This window comes from Lissotriton vulgaris, chromosome 4_1, assembly GCF_964263255.1.
Source record: "Lissotriton vulgaris chromosome 4_1, aLisVul1.2, whole genome shotgun sequence".
Lineage (NCBI taxonomy): Eukaryota > Metazoa > Chordata > Amphibia > Caudata > Salamandridae > Lissotriton > Lissotriton vulgaris.
The window spans coordinates 620,639,054-620,652,761 of NC_141691.1; the positions used below are offsets into that span (position 1 = coordinate 620,639,054).

Below are 13,708 nucleotides of genomic sequence, written 5' to 3' on the forward strand. Positions count from 1 at the left end.
CACTAATGTTTTAGTAATAACGTTAATAGGTCATGATTTATAGATGTGTTTACCGAATAATAGACTAGGAGTACTAACATGCTATTAATTAAAGAAGAAGTTGAAAGCTATAAACATTATGAGAAATGCTGTAGGCCTGAATTGCTTAAACAGTGATTTACACATATTGGTCTGGGCCGAGGAATGTTGCAAACTTAGTTGGAAGTCTATGAGAATTGGGGTTTTGGCTGCCGATGTCTGTCTGCAAGAGAAAGGGGAGATCCAATTATAATAGAATGAATAGAAGTTTGTTCTAGAGACGGACCAGACATGGAGGAGGGTTCCGGAATGTATTGAGGGGTATCAGCGGGCCGGAGAAGAGTCTGAGAAGCAAGGTCGATGCTAACCACGAAGCCTCATCATGGAAAAAGCCAGAAGCTACACCACGTGAGGGGCGTCTCTCGAGGGGCGTCCCAGATGTTGTTATGTTTTTGCATTAGGGACAGCACCCCGGGGTGGAGTTAGAGCAGATGCCTGAGGACCCTTTAGAGAGCGGATGGGTAGGCAGAGAGGGGTCATGACTGCAGAACTATAGGTTTTCACCAAGAGCTTGAGAGTGGGTGACTTCCCTTGGGGGTCATTCACTGCTGACACCTTTTGATAGGTTGGGACCTGGTTAAGTAGGGATACCATCTAGAGCAGGGTAGGGACAGCCTAACCTGTATTTTCCTTCCGGCTGTAAATGACTGAGAGAACACAATACGTGTCTATGCTCATAGCCCTCTTGTTTTTAGAATTGGTTCTTGTAGTTTCCGTTGCTCGTCTGAGGGCTTTCAGAGAGCACTTGTATGTAGTTGGGCCTGTTTATCTTGTGAATCTCATTCTGAGATGCCTGTATCTTCAACTTATATTGACTTTATAATAAACCTTTGAAAGCTAGAAGTTGTTTGTGATCCTTTGGGCGGAGTCCTTTATTGGGTGAACTAACTTGGTAAGAGATGTACTTTCTTCCCTCAATGACAGGCAATAAAGGTTCAGTCGACCAGACCGGGGTTTAGATCAACAGTGATAAAGTATCGATCAAAATCTCGCCCTTCCAACTCAACATGGCTTGTTCACATAGCACAGAGTTCACTTAAATACATCACTTGGGTAACAACAAAAGTTTTAATTTCCTAAAAACAGCTCTCCAGCCTTGAGGCCTGCTATGGCCTGTGGTTGTATGTTGTTACAACGCATTCCGTTGCAACGCATGCCTTTACCACGCATACATTACAACGAAATGCTATTTCCATGCATAACCTTTACCATGAATATTCCTTTACCACTAATACCTTTACAACGATTTTCGTTGTAAATGTATGCATGGTAAGGACATACTCTTGGTAAAGGTTATACCCCTCCCCTGTACCCTTACGTGAACCCCCAGCCCCCAATCCTTCTTATAATTACCCCTGCCCTGAACCCTCAATCCTTATATATATTTTTTTCTAATTAAAATTCCCCTTACCGCTTCACGTCGTCTCCTCTCCTTTATCTTCCATGTTGACGTTGTACGTCGTAAAGAGGAAGCAGAAGTTTCTTTCCGTTTCCTCTCAAATGACGCCGATTGCCTCCACTTCGTGACGTGACATCAGGTGCGTTTTTTTGGGAGGAAGAGACCCGCCCCAAGCCCCTTTTTTTTCCCCCACGCTTTTTTTTTATTTTTGGGGGGAGACCCCCCAAAGCCCCCTTTTTCTAATTTTAGCCTTTGCCACACATTCCCTTACTACGTATCTCGTAGTAAAGGTACGCGTGATAAAGGCTTTTGTGGTAACCACGCATGCGTTGTAATGCTTGCGTGGTTAAGGTTTGCGTGGAAACGGCTGCGTTGTAGTGGCTGTTTCCTCATGTGTGTAAGATATACCATGCAATGACAGTGTACACATACCTGCCTATGCCACCAGAGTGGTGGCACTGCAGCTGTTGATGAAATGTATCAGGAACCTGGAGCTGATGTTAACATAGAGTAAGGCTACTCTGCAGGCAAGCGTGACCATCCTGAGCCAGATGTGCATGAAGTCGGGCTTCTTAGAAATCGGGTTACTGGTTAACAGGGTGCGTGTAAGCCTTAGTAAGTCAGCTACCACAATCCTAGTCAGAGCAAGGCACAAACAAACCCCAAATCAACCAGTGTTCACCACCGGCTAGCTTGGCACAGAGCAGCCATGCTTAACTTAGAGGCAATGTGTAAAGTATTTGTGCAACACTTCAAACAGTAAAACAATAAAAACACCACACAAAAGATCCCACACCAGGTTAGAACAATAGAGGTAAATTTAATAAATAAAATGAGACAAAACAACAAAAATGTAATCAGTAGAACCAGAGTTAATCATTTTTTATTATTATTTGTTTATTTATTTATTTGAAAGTTTTATAGACCGCGAACAAGACCCTTGCGGATATCAGAGCGCTTTACAGTAAATACAGTTCTTATGAAACTAAAAAACAGGCTGTACAGTTTGTAAGGCACAGTGGTGAGGTAATTATCATCATATCCATAAGTATAGATATCTTGACATCAGTAAACCGGTTTGTTAGAACACGCATAAAGATCATTTGCAAAGGCACAGGGTATGGAACAGCTGGGTGTTTTCCCTCGCATCGGTTAAAAGGAAAGTAAGATGGTTGGATTGCTTAGTTGGTCCTTGTCCTCGTGCGGAGTAGTGAGGGAAGATTGGGGCGTGAATAGTCTTTAGCCTTAGCTCAGGTGAATTTAGCCATGAGAATCGATGTTACCTCCTTTTTAAAGGAAGCAGTCGAGGGGTTCAGTCTGGTTTCTGGGGTAAAGCATTCCAGATTCTGGGTGCCATCCCTGAGAAAGTTCGGTTATAAGTTTTCTTCTTCTTGAATCTTTGTGGTTTCAACAGTAGGGCCTCCGCACTTCTTGAGGGTCTGGTCCCCCTTTTTTAAAAGAGTAAACTGTAAAATAGTGCCTAAAAGCATAAACCGCCAACCAGGGATATCTGGTTCTGCTGGACCTGTTCAAAGTAAAAAGTTAATGCTGACTGTGATGAAGCCCTGGTCAGATACAGTCCATGATTAGTCCAGCTGAGGGTTTACCTTCTCAAGTTTTGTGCCAAGATTCCTGTTCATTCGCCATGTACAAAGCTACTGCAAGCAGGAGTGCGTCGCTGGTGGTAGTTGGCGTGGTACAAGGAGCAGGCCGGGCATCGTGGACGGGCAGTCTGGTACTTCTCGTTGGCTGTCTTCCGCAAGCAAGCAATGCTTGCTGAGCAAAGAAACAGGCTTGTGATTTGGTTCCAGTGTGAACAGGTCCATTCACAGAGAGCCCAAAAGTTTGAATTAAGAGCCCGAATTAAGAGCCTGCTGAGCCAAGCAAGGGTTCAGGACCTGTGCTGAAACACTTGGAGGTCAGGAACTAACTGAAGATGGGTCCAGTAGCTGTTGGAGAGCCTTGTATGTCCCTGAGGCTCAGATCAGGAGGCCAGCAGACTAGCCCTTTAAGTCACTCTGGGGTGATGGGTTCAAAATGGGTTGCAGGTCCATTTATTTCTCCCCAGGCAAGAAGGAGGCAGCATGGAAGCTCAGCAAAGCAGCAGATCCTTCTGAGTAGCAGTCCAGCAGAGTGGCAGTCCTTTCAGCAGCACAGTAGTTCTTCTTCCTGGCAGAGTATCCACAGGTGTAGAGGTGTATTGAAGGGGTGGTGTATGGGGTCCTTCTTTTATACACTGGTGCCCTGTTTCTGGAATATGGGAGAAACTTCTGGACAGTGTATTTGAAGTGCATGGAATTCCTTGCCTCCCCTTCCAAGACACAAAGCTGGCTAAAGTGAAGTGTCAATGCAGGGTTGTTAAGCCCTTTGTGTAAACAGGACACAGCCTATTTAGGTGTAAGTGAGGCTGAGTCCATCTCCTCCCTCCCATCCTGCCATTAATGGTCCATCCAGTCACACCTAAGCTCCTACTGTTGTGGCTGTCTAGGAGCAATACACAAAGCCCAGTTGCCAACTACACCCAGTTATGTGACAAGAGTCAAGTGGCAGGCACCTAATGGCTAAGGTAAGAAAATGCCAACTCTCTAAAAGTGGCATTTTCCGAATTGTAATTTAAAATCCGACTTCACCATAAGGTAGGATTTTAAATTAGCATTTCAGAAACACCAAACATGAACCAGTTGCTCTTTCCATTTGGAAATTACACTTATAAGGCAACTTCAATGTTATCCCATGGGAGAGATAGGCCTTGCAGTAGTGGAAAACGAAGAGTTTTTCATTACCAGGATATATAAAACTTAAAAATAGATGTCCAACATTTTAATTACACTGCACCCTGCCCTTGGGTCTGTCCAAAGCCTGCCTTGGGGGTGACTTATATGTATTAAAAAGTAGGGGTCCTGCCTGGCAACAGGATTATTTTGCCAGGTCGAAACTGAAGTTTAAACTACACACACAGGCTCTGCAGTGGCCGGCCTGAAAATGTTTATAGGGATACTTAAGTGGGTGGCACAATCAGTGCTATAGGCCCACTAGTAGCATTTAATGTACATGCCCTGGCCACATGCAGTGCACTTTACTAGGAACTTAAAAGTACATTAAATATGTCAATTGAGGATAAGCCAATATCACCATGCTTTAAGGAGTGAGCACATTCACTTTAGGCACAGGCTAGCAGTGGAAAAGTGCTCTGCGGCCAACAAAATTAGGTCTAGCAAAATGGAGGAGAAGAGGTAAAATGTTTGGGGGAAGATCACCCTAAGGCTGGCAGGTCTAATGCTCATGAGCAGGGTCACCATGTCCCATTTGTTAAGTGATGCATGATGGAGGAAGACTTGGACCACCCAGCTGCCCCTGCATTATATGTGCAAGTAAGAGGGGCACTGCCCCTCGAAAAGCCGTAGCAACTTGTCAGACAGTCTCTCACGGTCCATGATGCGATCCAGCACTGTCATTTCCTAGCCATTTCGCAGCTAGTGCAGGTCCAGCCAGAGGTAGGGAAAGAAGAGCCTCTGCACTAGGTGCAGGGCCAGCAGCATGGTATGTGGCCTGTCAGAACAAGTGCACTCAGCTCACTCTACAGTATCACCCTTCTGAGCTTGGCATCCTGTGCTTTGACACTGCTCGCACCTGTAAAGCCAACCCTGTTTTCCTTACCACCAGCAAGATTCCACTTAAGACCTCTAAGCTTTTTTTTTGTCTTTTCTGAATCTAGCGCTCTGGGAGACACTGTTTTTCTGCAGTGCTAAAGTTGTCTCTTGCCAGCTAGGAGTGCTCTTCACCTGCCTTGGGGGAATAGGTTAAAAAAATTTTTTTAGTTCAAAAAGCTTTATTGATCAGATAAAACCAAGTAAAACATCATTACAAAATCACAATCAATAAGAGGAAATTGCATTATATAATAAGAAAGTGAAATATAAAAGGAGCAAAAACCCCCAAGGGGGAATATAAGCAATATACTAAGGGAAAAAGCATTTGTTAGGATTTTTTTGGAGATGGAAAAGGAGAGAGAAGAGGAAAGAAGAAAGAAAAAAGGAAAAAGGAGTGAAAAAAAGACAAGAAAAGAAAGGGGGAAAGAGAGTAGGAGGATAGAAAGAAGGGAGAATAAGTAGAAAAAGGAGAAAAGGCATATTAGGGTGAGCGTCTGGAAAGAAAATCAGTTAAGGGTAACCATAACAAATCTCTTTTGATTAAAAGGGAGGTAGTTGTAGCATATGCACGATCAAGTCTGTGATGATGACATAATACATTCCACCATGCAGTAGAAGAGATCTTTGAAGTGTCTTTCCAGTTAGATGTGATAATTTGCAAAGAAATAGCTATAAACAAATCTATAAAGTTGCGAACATTGGGTGAAACACTCCAAATAGGAGAAGAACCACCTAGAAAAATATGAACAATATCAAAAGTATGATTTGAATTAAGAATCTCATTCAGCTTGCACCAAATATGTTGCCAAAGAGAAGCTACCAAGGGACATTGAAAAAACATATGAAACAAGGTGCCATCAGGGTGAGAGCAAGACCAGCAGTGACTAGATTCTAGGACTTTGAACTTAAAAAGGTCATGTAGGGTAAAAAAAAGTCTATTATAAAAGAAAAAAAGGGTCTGAGTGGTGCTAGCTGAACGAGAAACTGTGTGGATTTTAGACCAGATAGACTCCCAAATAGGAAAAGAAAAATCTTGTGCGAGATCCTTTTCCCATGCAAGTTCAGGTTTGGATTTAGGGCGATCAGGAATAGGTCAGGAGAGGATCTTATAAATGGCAGCCGCTTTAAGTGGGGAAGTGAAAACTAAAGGAGTGGAGTCAGTTGGGACAACATCAGATAAGGTGGTATGAAATGAGGAGAGTGTAGTTAAAGCTATGGTAAGGTCAGAAAGTTAAAAAGAGTGAGTGTTAGAAATATGAGATGAGGTGCAAAAAGTGGGTAAATCCAGTACGGTACCATTGACACAGAGATCATCCAGATAAAGAATGCCTTTGTCAATCCATTTCTTCCAGAAGAGGGCCTTATTATTAATCTTTAGGGAGGAATTATACCATAACGGGGTAAGGGAGTGTAAGTGTGCCTGAGAAAAAGTAGAGCGAAACAATGAAAGAGAGAGTGCCCTAGAGAGTTTGAAGATGGGGGAAAGAAAACGTTTAGGGGGTTGAGACAAATGAATAGCAGCAGAGAAGGGAAAAGGCGGCAATTGAGCTTGCTCTAAAGCACTCCAAGCAGTAGAAGAAAGGGGAGGAAGATCTGAGAGAAAAGGCCAGATTTGTTTTAAAGTGAAAGAAGAATGAAAGCGAACAATGTTGGGGAAGTTTACCCCACCTAGATGCTTTGGCAATTGAAGACGGGAGAGGGATAACCTGGGCTTGCGATTGTTCCACAGGAAACGAGTGAGAACACGATTAATCTGAGTGAAAAAATAAGCCGGAAGAGAAATAGGTAACATAGAAAGATAAAAATTAATTATAGGAAGAAGCATCATTTTGACAGTTGCCAAACAGCCCCACCACGATAGAAATAAAGGGGACCATCTTTCTATTAGGGTATCAAGCTTGGAGAGAAGATCTTTAAGATTGATCTTAACAGAATCTTTAATGGATGAGGAATATAAGATACCTAAGCATTTGATACTAGTAGAGCTCCACGCAAAGCCGCCTTGAAACATATGAGGAAGACAGAACTTATTTAGGGGTAGAACTTAAGATTTATCTATATTTAACTTATAGCCGGAGACAGAAGAATATTCCGCGAGTAAAGAAAAAAGAGCTGGTAAAGAAATAGCAGGATTGGACATATAAAGTAAAATATCATCAGCATAGGCTGTGAATTTGATGTCTAATGATTTATAAACAAAGCCAGTATAAGAAGTAGAAAGGCAAATCTTCTCAAGGAGGGGTTCTAATGCTAAAATGAAAAGAAGGGGAGACAAGGGGCAACCTTGCCGAGTACCCCTATGAAGAGGAAAATAAGACTGAGAACCATTGACCCAAATGGACGTAGAAGGGGAGGAATATAGTAATTGTATGAGTTTAATGAGGTGAGGGCTAAATCCATGCCAACAAAAGGCCCCAAACATAAAATCCCAATTAACCCTATCAAAAGCTTTCTCAGCGTCAAGAGTAATAACTGCAAGAGGAGTTGTCATTTTAGAAGCAAGATGAATAATGTTAAGGAGAGCTCTAGAGTTATCTGTGATTGATCTACCCTTAACAAAACCTGACTGATAAACATTAATGAGGCCTGGGACAAAAGTAGATAGACGAGAAGCTAAAATTTTGGCATAGATTTTACAATCTGTATTAATTAAGGAAATGGGTCGATAATTCTTACAATGGGAAGGATCTTTATCTTTTTGGGGAAGTAAACAAAGCATAGCCTGGGTAAAGGAGCCCTTGGACTCACCAGCAGTGAGGAAAGAAGAGATTAAGGAGGAAAGGTGAGGTATCAAACAAGACTTAAACTGAAAATAAAAACGAACAGTAAAACCATCGGGACCAGGAGATTTATCTTTGGGTAGGAGAGTAATTGCTTGTAAGATGCTGATTGCAAGCGCCTGGTCAGAACCACTTTCTCTCCTGAGGCGGAAGCCGGGAGCACCACTAAGAAACTTTGTTTTTAAAATTTTGAGAGTCACCAATTGTTGTGTTTTTAAAACTCACCTCACTCTTCTCCTTGGCACCACTTAGGACAAAAGCTTGATCCTAAACTGACCGCGCAGCGGATTTAGCAGTGCCGCGGACTCAAGGAAAAGACACTCTTCTTGCCGCCATTTCCGGTCACGCCCCTCTCAAAGCCACGCCCATCCCTTCCTCCTCACCCCTATTTCACCATGTGTATCTCCCGGACGCGCAGCGGACGGGCGCAGCGGGCGCGCCGTTTGCGCGCCGAAGGCGCGCCTAAGGCAAGCCCGTCTACGCCCGTCATCGCCAAGACATCGCCTTTCGCCTGTCCCCCTGGCCAAACTCCACGGGAACTCCACCACTATGATAGAGAATTCCTAGCCGCCCTGAACCCCGGACAAAGCTGCGAGGTGATATCTGGACATCTCGAACAGACACGCCTCCAATGTAAGTTCTGTCAGTTCTGGACGCACAGTCCCTGCCTATCTAGGCACCTTTCAGGCACGCATAAACAAACCCCTCTTATCGTCCTCCAACTTAATGTTAGGTCTCTCGTTAAACACCACATAGAAGTAAACATTCTCTTACTTGAAGAGAACCCTGACATTCTCTTTTTATGCGAAACCTGGCTCCGTGACGATATGACTAGTGTCCCTAACCTCACGCTACCAGAAAGCTATTTAATGAAATCGCTAAATATAGACGCCAGAGGAGGCGGCATCGCTGTCATCTACAAAAAACAATTCATCTGCTCCTTTACTAAAGAAAATATCTTGAGCTGTGAAAGTGCTGGATTCAAGATCACAACAGGCCCCATTTCTCCCTATCTGGCCTTTACATCTACCGACCCCCCGGACCTGCTTCTAAATTCATTGAAGCTCTCCTTGAAGTGGCAAACTCCTTAGTGGTGAGTTCGGCCAATTTCACTATATTAGAAGACCTTAATCTCCATTTCGACCTGAATCAAGATTCCACAATTAAAAACCTTCTGGCTGACTTATCAGCCTTACAACTCTACCCTCTGATCCAGGCCGCCACCCACTCGGCCGGACATACACTAGACCCTGTCTTCACTAACATCCTGGAGACGATGACAGAAGCACCCAAACCTATGGGATGGACAGACCACTACCTAATTAAATTCACCATACTGATTACAGAAACGTTCAACCAGGCCAAGCCTACTCGACACCTAAAAAGGCCGTGGCACAAACTCTCAACCAGTGACCTGCACTCCGCTCTTGTAGAATTCCGGCATGAGGCACATATGGATATCAACGCATATGCTGCCTTCCATGACTAGATCACGAAGGGACTAGATGCCCTCATCCCTCTCAAATGGACTAAGGGACGTAGCTCCCCTTCCAATCCATGGTACAACGACACCTTAAGATCCATGCGGAAGGAATGCAAGAAAGCCGAGAGAATCTGGAGACGAGAATACAATGATAGAGATAAAGCTTCCTATCTGTCTAAACAAAAACTCTACCAAAAAGCTATCTGACCGCGCGCGCCACCTTCTATGCAGAAGAAATTAACTCTAGCCCTAACCCTGCTAAAGTTGTCTTTAAACTAGTAGAAGAACTGCAGAGTAGCAGATCCCCTTCCTCCAGCATCACCTCCGCGCAACAATGTGAAGACCTTGCCACATTTTTCGTAGAAAAGGTGCAAAAAATCTATAAATCATTCCCACAGCACTCTACTGCCCCACCTAACTCCCCTAACTCCATCAGTACTGGCACTAGGGATGAGCGGAAAATCCGTTCCGCTCGCGGATTTCGCAGATTTTTGGTAAATTCGCGATCCGCGAACTCCCGCGAATTTACTGAAAATCCGCTAGATCCGCGAGCGGCGGATTTGGGGGGCAAAAGTTCAAGCCTGTTGAACTTTTAACTATTTTAGGATGGCGCCGGCAAGCTGCCTGCGCCATCCTAAAATAGTTACTAAGTTAACTTCAACAGGAAGCACTAATAGATAAAATAAAGCAGGTGCCCGAGCACCTGCTTTATTTTATCTATTAGTGCCCTGATGAAGCTAATTTAGTAACTATTTTAGGATGGCGCTGGCAGCTTGCCAGCGCCATCCTAAAATAGTTGCAGGATGATGTGTGACTCCCCATATCTATCGTCGAAAATTAGCTTTGATGCTTGATGGAGGCCTTTGCATAATTGACTTTCACGAGCTCAATCCCTGTGCAGTTCCTGTGACCACGAGCTTCTCTGTCCGTGCCTGTCCTTTTATACACACAAGAGGCATGTGAACTCGCATATAAGCCCCGTCCGTTTGGCCCCTCCCCACACACTAGTGGTGTGTGCACCGTCTTCGTGCCCTTTACCCACTTGATGGACAGGTCACTCGAGGGACCCCGGCGCTCTTTGGTGTGATGGCAAAGTTAATCAGCACCCCCAAAAATGTGTTTTGTCGAGGCTGGGTGGGTGTGCGCTCTCCCCATATCTATCGTCGGAAAATAGCTATGGTGCTTGATGGAGGCCTTTGCATATTGACTTTCACGAGCTCAATCCCTGTGCAGTTCCTGTGACCACGAGCTTCTCTGTCCGTGCCTGTCCTTTTATACACACAAGAGGCATGTGAACTCGCATATAAGCCCCGTCCGTTTGGCCCCTCCCCACACACTAGTGGTGTGTGCACCGTCTTCGCGCCCTTTACCCACTTGATGGACAGGTCACTCGAGGGACCCCGGCGCTCTTTGGTGTGATGGCAAAGTTAATCAGCACCCCCAAAAATGTGTGTTTTGTCGAGGCTGGGTAGGTGTGCGCTCTCCCCATATCTATCGTCGGAAAATAGCTATGATGCTTGATGGAGGCCTTTCCATATTGACTTTCACGAGCTCAATCCCTGTGCAGTTCCTGTGACCATGAGCTTCTCTGTCCGTGCCTGTCCTTTTATACACACAAGAGGCATGTGAACTCTCATATAGGCCCCGTCCGTTTGGCCCCTCCCCACACACTAGTGGTGTGTGCACCGTCTTCGCGCCCTTTACCCACTTGATGGACAGGTCACTCGAGTGACCCCGGCACTCTTTGGTGTGATGGCAAAGTTAATCAGCACCCCCAAAAATGTGTGTTTTGTCGAGGCTGGGTAGGTGTGCGCTCTCCCCATATCTATCGTCGGAAAATAGCTATGATGCTTGATGGAGGCCTTTGCATATTGACTTTCACGAGCTCAATCCCTGTGCAGTTCCTGTGACCACGAGCTTCTCTGTCCATGCCTGTCCTTTTATACACACAAGAGGCATGTGAACTCGCATATAGGCCCAGTCCGTTTGGCCCCTCCCCACACACTAGTGGTGTGTGCACCGTCTTCGCGCCCTTTACCCACTTGATGGACAGGTCACTCGAGGGACCCCGGCGCTCTTTGGTGTGATGGCAAAGTTAATCAGCACCCCCAAAAATGTGTGTTTTGTCGAGGCTGGGTAGGTGTGCGCTCTCCCCATATCTATCGTCGGAAAATAGCTATGATGCTTGATGGAGGCCTTTGCATATTGACTTTCACGAGCTCAATCCCTGTGCAGTTCCTGTGACCACGAGCTTCTCTGATCCGTGCCTGTCCTTTTATGCACACAAGAGGCATGTGAACTCGCATATAAGCCTCGCCCGTTTGGCCCTGCCCCTCACACTAGCGATGTGCACCGTTTTCCCGCCCGGCCATTACCCACTAAATCCGCAAAATCTGCGAATTCGCAAATTCGCAGATTTTGCGGATCGCAAATTCGCAAATTCGCAAAATTCGCGAATTGCGAATTCTCAAAATTCTCCCATGCTTAACTGACATCACTATGATGCTCATACCTGAAATCTCTCGTGAGGATCTTACGAAATTATGTAAGAAAGTCAAGTCTGGATCTCCAGCAGACCCGATGCGGCCGACCCAATTCGTCGAATCCCTAGAATTTTTTCTGCCTTCCTTGGCATCTTTACTGAATCTCTCCTTCTGTTCGGCCTGTGTCCCGACCGCTTGGAAACAAGCTTGGGTCTCTCCCATCATTAAGAAGCCGACCCTGGACCCCTCTAAGTTGGAGAACTTTAGACCTATCTCACTGCTCCCATGGCTGTCTAAACTTGCAGAGGCCCACGTAAATATCATCCTGTCCCAACACATGGATCATAATAACATCTTAGACCCATCCCAAAACGGTTTCAGGCCGGGCCACAGCACTGAGTCTGCCCTCTTAGCCACGTCTGAACACCTACGGACGATACTTGACGCCGGTCAAAGTGCTGCGCTCAGCGCAGCCTTTGACACGGTCTCCCATAACATACTGTTAAATCGTCTGGCTAATGTGGGAATCTCAGGTCTTGCCCTGGAATGGTTCCGCTCCTTCCTGAAAGATAGATCTTTCCGGGTGTCAGCTCCCCCATTTCTTTCCCAGCCCCACCCCATCGGACAGGGTGTCCCTCAGGGCTCTGCACTTAGCCCATCCCTTTTCAACCTATATGTGCAGCCACTCGCCGCAGTGGCTAAAGAATGTGACCTCACGCTGGTGTCTTACGCAGACGGCACGCAGCTGGCCATCACTCTCACTGAAGGCCCTTCTACCACGGCCTCAAGATTTAGGGATGGTCTGGCCGCTGTAGCCCAGTGGATGACGGACAACTGCCTGCAGCTTAATGCAGGAAAGACGGAGGTGCTGCTCCTCGGAAAGAACACCAGCTACTGGAACAAGCACTGGTGGCCTTCGTCGCTGGGCACCATCCCACCCCCAAAATCCTTGGTCAAAAATCTAGGCGTCTGGATGGACTCCTCACTTAGCTTCCAGACCCACACAAAAAAGTGGCAGCTACCTGTGTGGGCCTGTTGAGGAGCCTCAATCCAATACTCGGATTCTTCGACTCCAAGGTTCGTCAGCTAATTGTCCAATCCACAATCCTCTCCCGCTTGGACTACGCCAATGTTTTACTACTGGGCGCCAACAAAGCGGAGATAGCACGACTGTAACGCGTGCAGAACACCACCGCAAGAGCCTTGGTCGGTCTCCCCCGCAGATGTTGGGCCAGAGCAACAATTCGAAAGCTGCACTGGCTACCCATCGAATCACGAATCCAGTTCAAAACACTCATCATGACATTTAAAATCCTTAAAACTGGACGCCCAGAACTACTCCGCCCACTCCTAACACCATATGTGCCACAACGCAGCCTACGGTCACTAGGTCAACACCTACTGATTGTACCCCGGATAAAGCTTGCCCACACTGGTGGACGCTCCTTTAGGGTGTTGGGAGCCAAACTATGGAACACCCTCCCACTGAACATTCGCTCACTGGAAAATCTGTCTGCCTTCCGGAAAGCCGTCAAAACCCACCTTTTCCCCTCTCCTTAGGTTTCCTAGCTGTTTTCCTCTCTTCCTCTGTTAGAGTTTTCTGTGGTTCTTAGCGCCGGGACGCCTCTTTGCTGGGGCAGCTGTTGCGCTTTACCAAATGCTAACATAACATAACATAACATAACATAACATAACATAACATAACATAACATAACATAATATCTCTTTCTCGGAGATGGGAGCATCCAGAGAAGAGAGGTCAAGAGTATAGGAAGAGGATTTGGGTATGTTGTGGAAAAAGGATTCAATTTGAGAAGGGGTAGGAGTGGATTCAG

At 45.7% G+C, this 13,708-nt stretch overlaps 1 protein-coding gene across 1 annotated transcript in view; it reads left to right on the forward strand.

Moving 5' to 3' along the window:
• Positions 1–13,708, forward strand: part of SUGCT (succinyl-CoA:glutarate-CoA transferase) — a 3,450,745-nt gene that overhangs the window by 2,058,183 nt on the left and 1,378,854 nt on the right. The window lies entirely within an intron of this gene.